General features: G+C 43.4%; 1 protein-coding gene across 1 annotated transcript in view; it reads right to left on the bottom strand.

The window, feature by feature from the left end:
- Window positions 1-10,331: 10,331 nt before the first annotated feature.
- Window positions 10,332-13,916, bottom strand: part of PSTPIP2 (proline-serine-threonine phosphatase interacting protein 2) — a 70,552-nt gene continuing 66,967 nt past the window's right edge. The window contains exon 15 of the mRNA XM_059139216.1: window positions 10,332-11,940. The gene's annotated coding sequence lies outside the window, so the exon portion shown is untranslated. The remainder of the gene's footprint in view (window positions 11,941-13,916) is intronic.

Raw genomic sequence — 13,916 nt, 5'->3', positions numbered from 1 at the left:
TATCACGTGATCGGGCCTCCACCACTCCCGGAGAAGGGGCGGCACCCAGGGACGCTACGGGCCGCAACGTAGGACAAACCACTCCAGGAGGCGCATTTTTTTTTTCTCTGAAGGAGGGCGGCCCCGCCCCTTCCCTCCAGGCCCCACCCCTGGCCCAGTGCTCCCTGTGCCCCGTACGCAGGTTCGTTGGGTTGTGTGGAACCCCGGTGCGGGCTCTCCCGGTGGAGCGTCTCATCTGTCTCTCCTGCCCTCACTCAGTGTGCACGCCGGGTACGCTGGCGCACACCTCACTCACGCTCGCCGGCTTTAAGGAGTCCGGGGACGGACGTCTCTCAGTCTCGTTAGGACCTGTAGTTAAGTGGATCCAGTCAGGCAGCCGCAGCCTCAGCCTCTGCTTTGCGCTCGGGATGTACCCTTGAGATTTGCATGTTGGTTCCCTCTTTTGTAAATGGGAACGATGCTATTTGATGGAGATTAAACGGCCCAATCGGGAAAGGTACTTGTGGAGTGACAGGCATATCAGGGAATGGAAGTTACCATTACTGTACAAAGTGCCAGGCGGGAAACAGACCCCTGTCCCGAGAAGGCCAGAGAAGAAACAAGACACGTAAAAGCCTTCTTAGTGTAGATTGTCCGTACCTTGCTTCATTTTTAAATTCCAGGTGTTAAAAACCTGGCGCCATCTCCCTTCCCCAGCTGTTCAGTTTCTTCTATCCAGAGCACTTAGTGCCCCTACAAAATACTACATAATTTGCTTTTATGTTTGTGCCTGTCCCTGCTCCAGAACGTAAGCTTTTAAAGGGCAAGCGTTCTTTGTTTTGTTCCCTCTTGCCTCCCCAGGGTCTTTACAACGCCGGCCAGTGTAGAGTAGATGCTCAATAAATATTTGATGGATGGAACAAATGAGTGTGAGTTGTTGTGTCTGGTGGCGGGGTAAGAGAGTTGAGATGGCTTATGTGGGAGGAAAATGAGACTATCCACGCGCTGGTAGCATATCCTCCTAGAATGAAAAATCCGGGAATATGATATGAGAAATGGGAAGCATCTCAGAGATACACCCTGCACAGCGACTTGTTTAGGAGCTATTTGATTATACAAAGAACGGTTTCGTGTATTTTGAAATCCTCAACAACAAAAATGTTATCAAGCCACTCAGTATACACATGCGCTTTGTATACCTCTGTGTGTGTGTGTGTGTGTGTGTGTGTGTGTGTGTGTGTGCTTATTTATTTATTTATTTATAATGGGCCAGACTTGGCAAATACGAACAAAATCTTTTTACCACCTTTACTACCCATTGTTTTGCTGGTGTTTCTTCAGGTCTGGAATGCCCTTTCCGGTTTAGACCAATTCAAATCCTTCTTGGCCTTCAAAGTTCTGTACGTGTTAGTCACTACTTAGCAAAACAGAAGTGACCTTACCTTCACTTCCTATGGTTTACAATTTAGTTGGAAAGCATAGATAAGTTGAGATAAATGTATCACAACCTAAGGGGGAAAGTGGCATACTTTACATTTACAAATCGAATTTTGTTTAAAAAAAAAAAAGTGTAAAAAAAAAATATATATATATGAACTGAATTTGTTAGAACTTAGTACTATAAGCAGTTTTGCTGGTCAGTTCAGGCAACAGAATAAATTAATCTATATTAAATTTAATAGTGTAGTTTAGGGGCACTTGGGTGGCTCAGTGGATTAAGCCTCTGCCTTCTGCTCAGGTCATGATCTCGGTCCTAGGATCCAGCCCTGCATCAGGCTCTCTGCTCAGCAGGAAGCCTGCTTCCCCCTCTATCTCTGCCTGCTGCTCTGCCTACCTGTGATCTCTTTCTCTGTCAAATAAATAAATAAAATATTTTTTTAATTTAATACTGTAGTCTAAAATACTTGAGGGAATTTAAGTCATAAATGGAACTGATTGTTGAACAAAATTTGGTCTATTGAATTTGAATGACCAAATGTTTAAGCCCCCCCCTTGAAAGTGATTATTAAAATTTATTAGATTTATAAATAGAATGTTGAGATTTATAAAGATAAAGACTTAAGAAAAACTAAATTAAAAAAGAAAAAGAAAAACTAAATTTTACAATGTATATGACTAATAAATTGAACATTAATTTTGAAATAGTTAATTTAAAGATTACTTTCAAAAAAGAAAATAATGATAAATGTACCTTCTATACATAAATGTTATCTGCAGAAACCCTAAAAAATTTACATTGGCAGCAAGCGTGGTTAATCACTGGCCTAATTTAACAGTGGAAGGTTTGCTACTAAGATCCTTGCGTAGGGGCACCTGGGTGGCTCAGTGGGTTAAGGCCTCTGACTTCGGCTCAGGTCATGATCCCGGGGTCCTGGGATCGAGCCCCACATCGGGCTCTCTGCTCAGCAGGGAGCCTGCTTCCTCCTCTCTCTCTGCCTGCCTCTCTGCCTACTTGTGATCTCTGTCAAATAAACAAATAACAATCTTTAAAAAAAAAAAAACTATCACACTTAAAAAAAAAAAAAAAAGGTCCATGGGTAGTGATAATCACCATTTCCTGAGCTCTTACTATCAGTCAGGAACTGTTCTGAGTACTTTTCACATAATCCATTTGATTCTCACAACAATTCTGCGAAGTCAGTTGTTTCATTGTTCTCATTTTATAGAAAGGAACTGAGACTCAGAGATGTTAAATGATTTGCCTACAGTCATTCTAGCAAGCTAGCCTGAGCTAGTAAATGGGAGGGCTGGAATTTGAACCAATGAAGTCGTACAGTATAAATACATTTTTTAAAAAAATGATTCTCCTTATTTATTTGAGAGAGAGAAAGAGAGCTCAAGCAGGGGGGTAGCGGCAGGCAGAGGGAGAAGCAGGCAGAGGGAGAGGGAGAAACAGTCTCCCCGCTGAGCAGGGAGCCCAACACCGGGCTTGATCCCAAGACCCTGGGATCATGACCTGAACTGAAGGCAGACACTTAACTGACTGAGGCACCCAGGGGCCCCCAAATAGACTTTTAAGATAGGTATCTAGGCTTACTCTCTCCGTAATTGCAGTACTCTGTACTTACACACTGGAGCTGAGATGAATATCAGAAATACTTCATTTAAAAGATACTGGGTTATTCAGAATAGTCACAGCACTGACTATTGGGTATTGGTTTTATATATTTTTTCTTCCCTTCAAAAAAAATCCTATAATAGTGTTAAATTATAATATTCTTAAATGTGTCTGCAAACAACATAGAAGTATAACATAGAAAAACATGTAATAGAAAGTTAACCCTACTCTCTCTAAAGTTAATCATTATTAACAGTTCAGTATGCATCCTTTCAAACATTCTACCCATGTACAAATATCACATTCTTAAATACTCAATGTTTATGTATACATTGTCTGTAACCTTTTAATTCATAAATTCTGAAGATATTTCCTTGTAAGGAAAATGGCTCTATTTCATTTTTCCCTTAATTAATTAAATATTCCCTAATTTTATTTAAACACACTTCTTTTTTTTTTAAGATTTTATTTATTTACTTGACACACAGAGATCACAAGTAGGCAGAGAGAGAGGGGCAATCAGGCTCTCCGCTGAGCAGAGAGCTCTATGTGGGGCTCGATCCCAGTACTCTGGGATCATGGCCTGAGTCGAAGGCAGAGGCTTTAACCCACTGGGCCATCCAGGAGCCCCTAAACACACTTCTGATGGCCATTAAATTGTTTCTAATTTTTCGTTATTAAAAACAATGCCTAGGGGCTGGCTCAGTGGGTAGAGGATACATTCTTGATCTTGGGGTTGCAAGTTTGAGCCCCATATTGGGTATAGAGATTACTTAAAAAAAAATAAAATCTTGAAAAAAAAACAATGCTTACAAATGACCACACTTGTATATTTTTTGTGCATGTGTTTTTCCATAAGATAGATGCCTAGCTGCAAAATTGCTGATCAAAGCACATTCTCATTTTTAATTCTAGTAAGTATTTACTAAATTTCCTTCCAATGGGTTATATTCATTTTCACCGCAGCTTTCAAAATTTAAAATAATTTTCAGGTCACATGGGGGGCTCAGTCAGTTAAGCATTTGCCTTCAGCTCAGGTCATGATCCCAGTGTCCTGGGACAGAGCCCCACATCTGGCTCTCTGCTCAGCAGGGAACCTGCTTCTCCCTTTGCCTCTGCCTGCCTCTCTCCCTGCTTATTTTTTCTCTCTCTCTCCCCCTCTCTCCCTCTCTGCCAAATAAATAAATAAAATCTTTTTAAAATTTTTTAAATAAAATAATTTTCAATCTCATGAAAAAAATCCCAATTTAAAACCATTACCAGGCAATCATAAAAGGAGTAAAATTTACATACAAAATACAGTATTCCAAAATTTAATATGAGCCTGATTCCTAAGGCAGCCAGTATCCGGAACAGCATTTGCCATAACTTTCAGTGAAAGTTGCTGAACTCAGGAATGAGCTCAAGGTAAACCCTTCTTAAACTCCCTTACAAAATTCGATTCCACAGGCTCTGTTGCCATCTGGCGGCAATACCCCCCTGATGATGCAGCCTCTCGTGTGATTTCTGAGAAGTCCCTCATGCTACAGTTAATTACTTCCTCAATCTGTACAAGGCATTAATTATTTCATCATTCATGATTACTAAACATATTTTTTAAAAATTATGAGGAAATCACTTTACTTCTATATTTCTTTCCCTTTCTTTCTTTCTTTTTTAAGATTTAATTTATTTATGTGACAGAGGAAGACAGCAAGAGAGGGAACACAAGCAGGGGGAGTAGAAGGGGAGAACAGGCTTCCCACCAAGCAGGTAGTCTGATGCGGGGGTCCATCCCAGGACCCTGGGATCATGACCTGAGCAGAAGATGCTTAATGAATAACGCCTCTAAGTTTTTTACAGTTTCTTGAGACAATTAGCTGGAAGTGCATGTACCAAAAATATCCTGACTATGTCTTTTTTGAAGACTCTTATATAGATGAGGTTTCTTTTATTAACAGACTTTTGTTTCTACAGGAAGCCAAACATATAAAACTTTTATTTTTTTATATTACTTCCCCTCTCATAATCTTGCCCTCTTTAAAAAAAAAAAAAAAAAAAGAAAGGTAAATGAGTCATAGAAATGGTGAGTGCATCCCAAACATCAGATACCTGCTGGTGTCCCACTCATATCTCCTTGGCATTTATGATTTCTGAGTATGAGATCCAAACTCCAACTGTCACATCTTTGCCTCAGAGCCCGCTTTGGGTACACATTCACCAGGCTGAAGGTGCCACGGGAATACTGCATCCCCCTAAACTGAAAGCAGCCCTCAACCAGTGACAGATGGGGGTTGACATATAAATACCATGATGGGTTGAATTGTATCCCTCAAAATTTGTATATTGAAGTCCTAACTTCCAATACTTGAGAATGTGACCTTATTTGACGATAGGATCGTTAGATAATCTGGTTAAAAGGAGGTCATAAAGGTGGGCCCTAACCATGACCTGTGTCCTTCTACAAAGGTGGAATTGGGACACAGAAACATGCAGAGAAGTAAGATAACGATCTACCAGGCTAGGAGAGGGATCTAGAACAGCTCCTTCCCACACAGTCCTTAGAAGAAAACAACTCTGCTGACCACGTGACTTTGGACTTCTAAACTCCACAACTGTGAGATAACACATTTCTGTTGTTTAAGCCTGTCAGTATGGTACCTTATTATAGCAGCTTTAGCAAAGCTCCCTCACACCTGTCAGGGACTAACACTGTGATCTGCGTTCTGTGGTATTTCCCAGAGTCCCCTGTGGGATTCAGCTCCAACTGACCACAGTGGCGACATCCTTGATAACACAGTCTCTATTCACTTCCTTCTCTTCCCTTTTTCAGTTCCCATTTCACTACTAGTGTTCTCTGGGTTCACCTCTGAAGTAAACTACTTGATCTCAAACTCTCAAACTCTTGAACTCCTGGTCTCCAGGCCTCCTTGAGGAACCCAAACTAAGATAGTTAGTATCAGAAATGGTGCTCAGGGGCACCTGGGTGGCTCAGTGGGTTAAAGCCTCTGCCTTCGGCCCAGGTCATGATCCCAGGGTCCTGGGATCAAGCCCCACGTCTGGCTCTCTGATCAGCGGGGAGTCTGCTTCCCTTCCTCTCTCTCTGCCTGCCTCTCTGCCTATTTGTGACCTCTGTCTGTCAAATAAATAAAGAAAATCTTTTTTAAAAAAAGAAAGAAAGAAAGAAATGGTGCTCAGATGTCAGGATGGCATTCTGGAATCAGACCCCTTCCCAGCCAGATGGTCACAAGGATCTCACTGCTTATGGAAGTGGAGTGGCGATGACCACCAAGCTGACCACCAATCATTGGAGACCTCATCTGTAGGGACTCAGGACAGGATTCAGGGGGATGGTTTTATACAACATTCCTGATACTTGAGAGATATGGGGTGAAACGTAATTATAAGGACCAATAGAGTGGGTTGGTTGTCGACTGCTATCGTAGTACCAAGTAGAATTACAAGCTCGGATCACTAGGACTGACAAGAAAGCCAGAAAGCCTCTTTGGTAACATGGACAGAAATGCATTTTATAAAAGTTACCCAAAAAGTTACAAAGGAAACAGAAACAGGAACGTGAAATAATGTTACTCCAAACTAGCTTATCCTTATTTAGACCCTCCCCAAGTCACATCCAGGGGGCATTCTGGTACATTCTGGAACAGGCAGGGGCAAATCCAGAAGGCCAGGATGTCATGCAATGCAGACACCTCCACCAACTTCCTCTGTTGCACCCATGTTTCTCCTTCCAGCTCATATCTGTGGCCTCAGAGGACATTTCCTTCAACCCGGTGGGTGAGAAGAGCAGAACACTCACATCCGGCTCAAGAGTAAATCAGGTCTGCATGTTAACTGTTGATCATCTCTATGTGGACAGCTGCTCCATGACACCCCTCCAGGATGAAGAGAACTGCTCCCCATGGGCAGCGCATCGAGTACCACAGTCGGTCATCAGCCCGGTGTGAAAGGAGGAGGAGCCCCAGGTAAGCACAGATGCCGACTGCTAGGCAATGGTGCATGACTTGACTCATGGATCAGGGAATGGGATCAGAAGACTCAAAACAAAAGAATGGGCAGCAAAATGTGAAATGTGTATTACTTAGCAGCACCTGCAAGAAGCTACTCATCGAAGGAGATCCAGAGCAACCAGGTGGGTAGGATGACTCATCCGGGGACGTCCAACCAGCCTCTGGCCTTGGCCATGCCCCTCCATGGACTCATGGACAGAGAGCTGAGTGGCAGGGATGAAGACTCTTAAAAGGGCCCCCACTCCCCAGGCCTGCCTTCGTGACTGCTGCTAAATGTCTGCACAATTAGTCCCTGAAGCTGAAGTCGACCCCTAAATACGTTGTCATCCCCCCAAGGAGACCAACCAGTGACTTGATGGAAATGTGATTCCACTGAACACCTTCCACTCTAGAAGGAGCAGATTCACCTCTGCTGGGACTGATTCCAAGAACAGAGTCTCCTTTTCTGCTGGTCTTGTCTTGGCCAACAATGCTATCCAAAGGCTGAAAGAGTGTCTCATGTATAATTATGAAATCCCACACATCACCTTAGACCGGTATTTGCCAAATTGTTTTTCATTATCCTATGGAGCCTTTTTAGACATTTTTTTCTAATTGCCGCTCCTGTGATATGTTAATACTACGGATAACACTGGATATCTGTATATGCACCACTGTGTGTGCTTTAAAGGAGAGAGAGAATTTTTTTTTTTTAAGATTTTATTTATTTATTTGACAGAGAGAGATCACAGGTAGGTAGAGAGACTGGCAGAGAGAGAGAGAGAGCGGGAAGCAGGCTCCCTGCTGAGCAGAAAGCCCCATGTGGGACTCGATCCCAGGACCCTGAGATCATGACCTGAGCCGAAGGCAGCGGCTTAACCCACTGAGCCACCCAGGCGCCCCTGTGTGTGCTTTAAACATAAGAAGAGTAAGATTGGTTTTCCTGGGGCGCCTGGGTGGCTCAGTGGGTTAAGCCTCTGCCTTCAGGTCAGGTCATGATTCCAGGGTCCTGGAATCAAGCCCCACATCAGGCTCTCTGCTCTGAGGGGAGACTGCTTCCTCCTCTCTCTCTGCCTGCCTCTCTGCCTACTTGTGATCTCTGTCAAATAAATAAATATTTTTTTAAAAAGATTAGTTTTCCCATCAAGAGCCAATTTTCACCCCCCCCATGAGCAATACTGCCCCCACTGAAAATGCATACATGACACCAAGAGCTTTACTTTATAGAAGTTGGTGCCACGATGGGGAAAGGTCCATGGGCTCCACTTTGTCTGCTACATGCCATGTCACCTAGAAGCTGCTGTCCTGATAGGATGTTGGTGGCAGCTTGAGAATATGTTGCAGAATTGGGGTGCTTGTCTTAAAGATGAAGTCTTATATGGTGCTTATACAGTCATAATATGGTACTTTGTGTTGACCCCAATAGATAGAAAACACAGGTCTGGGAGCAAAGGGATGAGACTGGCCTCTGCCACCAGAGATCACACTGACCCACTTGGGAAACTGGTGCTTCCCATTTCTTCAACTTCAGGCTCTGCTGGACTAGAGCATCTGGCATGACGTGGTTGCTGGGAGATGTATCAACCAGGTGACACAGAAAGGCTTCCACTGTGGTGGGGGGGTCTGGGTGGCTCAACCGGTTAAGCAGCTGCCAGGTCATGATCCCAGGGTCTTGAGATCGAGTCCCATGTCAGGCTCCCTGCCGGTGGAGAGTCTGCTTTTCCCTCTCCTTCTGACAAGAGCCTGATAACCAAGGGCTAAAACCCCTTAGGGATGAGGGTTTGGGTCACCCCCACCAATCAGTAGACTTGCCAAGGGAGAAGGGCATCCAGAATGTGTGGTATTAATTTGCTAGGGCTGCTGTATCAAAATACCACAAACTGGTTGGTATAAACAGTAGAAATTCATTTTCTTGCAGTTCTGGAAGCTGGCAATCCAAGATTAAGGTGCTGGTTGGTTTCTTCTGAGGCCTCTCCCGTCGGCTTGCTGATGGCCATCCTCTGGTTATTTTTCACAAGGTCCTTTCATGCACATTCAGTCCTGGTGTGTCTCTTAATGCTTCTTAGAAGGACACCGATCAGACTAGATTAGTGCCCCACCCCAGGGATCTCATTTCCACTTCCTCACCTCTTTCAAGGCCCTGTCTCCAAACACAGTCACGTCCTGTGGTACAGAGGTGTGGGACTTCAACACATAAATTTGCGCAGGGGGGAGCAATGGCCAGAATACAGTTCATTCCATAACTGGCTGGTAGAGGAAGGAGAGAATGAATAGCAGTTTTAGACTCAGAACCATCTATAGCAAGGGACTATAGCTTGTCCTACTAAACCTGCTGGGTGAGTGTGTGTGTGTGTAAACCGGAACTTGAAGAAGTGGTGGCAGGGTGGAGTCCAGCTCATGTGGGCACAGTGGATCTGACCCACGCAGGGGTCAGCCACTGTCAGGGTACCATCCACATCCCCTCAGTACTTAGCATTTCCTCCCACAGCAGCCCAGATTCCAGGAACTGCCCCTCCCAAGGACTCTCTCAGTGATCTGGACCCCACTCTGTGGCCATTTCCGCCTTTTGGGCAGCTCAAAAATGCCAGGGAATTCGTGCCTCCCAGGGGTGGTCCTCAACCAGTGAGTGAAGAGAGGTGGAGAAGGAATATGACCGCTCCACCCCACCGGGGAGCCATCCCTGAGATGCATGTCCCACACGGTTCCCCAGGAGTCTCCAGATTGAAGCCCCAGTGCCCGCATTGCTGACTGGCTGGATAATGTAGGCTTTTGCTTTCCCTCCCTTCCCTCCTTTCTTCCATTCCCTTTACCTCCCCACTCCCATACAGGTGCTTTCTGGGATCATCCCCCCCAGAAAAAGGACCTGCACTCAAATTCTTATCTCTGGGTGGGCTTCCAGCAGAACTCAAATGAAGACAGCCACGGTCTTCAGGGTAGCTCATATTTACTAAACTTAACATACATACTTATTTGACTGGCTTCACTGCCTTTACACTCTGGGTTCTCTCTCAATTGGTTGTTTCTCCAGGTCTTCTCTCTTTCATACTCACTACAGTGTGTCAGGTGCTGGGACACAGCAGGAAGTACTGACAGAGAGGGACCTGCTGTCATGAAGGTTACTGTCCAGGAGGGAAGCCAGACTTGGAACAATTAATTTCAAACGTGAATCTTGTTGTGTCAAGGAAAATATGGGAGAGAGAAAAGGACACAGCAGTGGGATCCAATCTAGTCTGGATTAAACTAGACAGTGGACGGTGCCTCCCCAAGGAAGCGACTTTGCCTGGAGGATCACAAAAATGCAAAATAAATCCCAAATCACTAAGAACCTTTATTTCACTTCATATCCAACTGAAAAAGCCACAAAATAAAAATATTTTCAATTCATAAGACTTTTACATCAATGACACTGACCAATAGAGAGAAAAGTGAAATCCCTGAGGAAATGCCAACAATAAATAAAATACTTAAAAACAGAATGTTCTGAGTTCGAAGGAAAATTTCCTGAGCCTGCTCAATTTGGGGAAGCCAATGGCCCTTTGCAAACTTCAGTTTCTCAAAAGGATATCCAACTGACGCAAGTTTCCTGTCATGACAAGAAGCGGCCCCTTTCAGTAACACCTTACATTAAATGGGGGGAAATAATCAATTTTGTTTCAATCAATTTATGCATAGTTCTGAGAAATCTATTGCACTGGCAGGAGAAGAAAATACATGCTCTTGGTGACAACAGAATTTTACAACATACCGAGTAAGTAGCAGTGCTAGTTTGCTATTCACCACAATGTACTGTTTTCTCATGGTGTGTGGATATTACACAAAAGGGATGTAAGTCTCCCCACTGTTTGTGGGTAACAAAAGGAAGACTCAAATACCTGTGGAAGGCTAAGATCAACACTTTTAAAAAATCCAGAAAGATTCTCTGTGAAGAAGACCTGGGATGGAGGACTCGCATGGGAGCGCTAAACTTCCTTTTAGCAATGGAGTCAAAATATCCTGTTGCACGGATTCTAGGATGTGCTTTTTTCCCAACACTTTCGCGAATCAAATTCAAATGGGTGTGGCCATTAACTGTCACAGATTAATGGTCAACTCCTCTACCTAACTTTCTCAGTGGTACATGAAATAATGGCATACTTTACAATCAACGGCTTCTTAGATGAATTCAATATGGCGCTCTGTACTTCAGCACACACAGTGAGTCATACAAAAATAAAGCTGACATTTAAACCCTGGTAATGTTCCCAATTGAAAAAGACACTGGCAAAAACATTTGGCGTCTGAAATTTCAACACAAGCACCACAGCCTCAGGAAGGATTAGTTCGAATGGTGATGTGGGATAAGCTTACACTCCAGTTTTGGTTCTGTCCCTAATCAGTAAGGAAGTGGATTTCACACTGCTGGGCCTCATTTCCTCATTTGTAAAATGAGAAAGTAGAATCAGATGGCCTCTCAGTCCTCCAGCCAAAAAGGAAGGGGATTTAAAATTCCGCACCACTCAGGACGTGTGTGGCTGTGGAATGTTCCACAGACACGCTGCCCCCAAAGCCAAGATGCTCCTACAGGCTGATGGCTTGGGCCCCTCTGCAGCCACCTCTCCCGCAACAAGAGGAGTCAAGGCTCCAAATCCAGAGAGTTTCCTGGATCCAGGAGATAACGTAATTCATTCACAACGTTGGTAACTGACAGGAAAAGAGCAATTCTTCAGTCTGGGGCAATCTGTAAACTTCTTTTAAAAATTTCAGAACTTTCCTAACCTCAGTTGATCTAAATGTCTGCAATCAATATAAAATACCAAAACATGACAGCAAGGTCTCACTTCAAAGTTTCATGACTGACACAGCTTGGCTACAGATGCTACTGCTCTGAGTGTTTTCCTCCCACGTCCTAGAATCACCAGCCAGAAAAGGAGTTGTTTTCTGAAAGAAAATAACAGAGACATTTCATTTGAATGAACCATTCACATCAGCTCCTCACTCCCACCTTGATATATTATCTGTTGAGAATATGTCTGGTTGGCCAAAGAAAGCAAATGGTGAGGAATAAGTATTAAAATAGATGAAAAACTTAGGGTGACTGGGTGGTTCAATCAGTTAAGCAGCCAACTCTTGATTTTGGCTCGGGTCATGATCTCAGTGTCCTGGGATTGAGCCTGGTGTTGGGCTCCCCACTCAACAGGAGTCTGTTGGAGATGCTCTCCCTCTCCCACTGCTCCTCCCCACCTCTCACAGATCACACATTCTCTCTCTCTCTCTGTCAAATAAATAAATAAAATCTTTTAAAAAAATTTTTATTTATTTGAGAGAGAGAGAGAGAGAGCACAAGCAGGAGGAGCAGCAGAGGGAGCAGCAGTCTCCCCGCTGAGCAAGGAGCCCAATGCAGGACTCGATTCCAGGATCCCAGGATCCCAGGATCATGAGCTGAGCCGAAGGCAAACGCTTAACCAACTGAGCCACCCCGGCACCCCTCAAAGAAATAATTTTTTTAGAAAGTGATGAAAAATGGGTTGTGACAACACCAGCATTGCTTTCTGGTAAATAATACACATATTTATATTTTTTGATACACAAGTTATAATCTGTCTTTACCTAAACATGTTACAACTAAAAACAGGCACAGTAGCTGGCATCAATGACACCACACAAACCACAGATTCCTACACCTTCCTATTTCATTTCCAAAGGCTCAAGCTCTTTTAAGTGTTGTGATAAGTTGCTTGGCTAAGTTATTAACTAAGACAGACTTCCTTCCTTCTTCCTTTGTAAGAGACAAAATTCTCTTTGACTCTGTCAGTAGTACACACCTATGCTGAGTGCCCACGCGTTGAGCTGGCGCACACCAAAGAACCCGAGGAAGTGACAGAGCTCACATGTGTTGGCCTTAGTATCCAAACAGCAGATTCTTCAGCTCTAAGGAACTAGAGTTCCTGGGTCAAAGGTTACCATTAAGCAACTAGAATACATGCTTTATGCAAGTAGGTGAGGGTAGGAGAGGAAGAGGTTAAGAAAACAAAAACACTGTAAGTGTGCAAGCCTGATGATTTACAGACCTGTACTCCTGGGGCAAATAATACATTATCTGTTAATAAAAATAACTAATTTTTTAAAAATAAAAAAAAAAACAAAGCAAAAAACAACAACAATAAAACAAACTCTTGGAGCTGCCAATGACCATGGGCAGCCATCATAAACATGGTGTTCCAGAGGGCAGGAATCTCAAGTCACTGATTCCCTATGTCCCTCTCTACCTCTACTATGGGCCGTGCCTCTTCCCATGAGAAAAAGGAACCTTACAAAATGAAGAAGTGATGATGACCAGGTATAGACTCCAGTTGCTTATAAGTCAGAAAGTTATGCATAGTCAGAGACCTGGGTATTTTAGGTCTTTGATTTCCATCATCTTTCACAGAAAAGTTGTTTAGATATTAAAGACATTTATTAAGCAATTTAAGGACTCATGTTTAAATATAAATACATACTAGTTATTTGTTTCTATGTAACCAAAACAACACGACTTCTGTCCTATCTAGATAATGGGCCGTAAGTCACGAAGCAGGTGTTTTCAGAGGACTAAAGACAAGCAATGTTTGACGTGCTCACTTCACGAATTTTTCAGTGCTACACTGTTGATGGAAATGCAAGCTGGTGCAGCCACTCTGGAAAACAGCATGGAGGTTCCTCAAAAAGTTGAAAATAGAGCTACCCTATAACCCAGCAATTGCACTACTAGGTATTTACCCTAAATATACAAATGTGGGGATCTGAAGGGGCACCTGCACACCAATGTTTGTAGCAGCAATGTCCACAATAGCTAAACCATGGGAAAGGCCCAGATGTCCATCAACAGATAAATAGATAAAGATGATGTGGTATATATATATACAATGGAATATTAC

Source organism: Mustela lutreola, chromosome 11 (genome assembly GCF_030435805.1).
Source record: "Mustela lutreola isolate mMusLut2 chromosome 11, mMusLut2.pri, whole genome shotgun sequence".
Classification (NCBI taxonomy): Eukaryota; Metazoa; Chordata; class Mammalia; order Carnivora; family Mustelidae; genus Mustela; species Mustela lutreola.
This window is presented reverse-complemented; position numbering and strand designations above follow the sequence as displayed.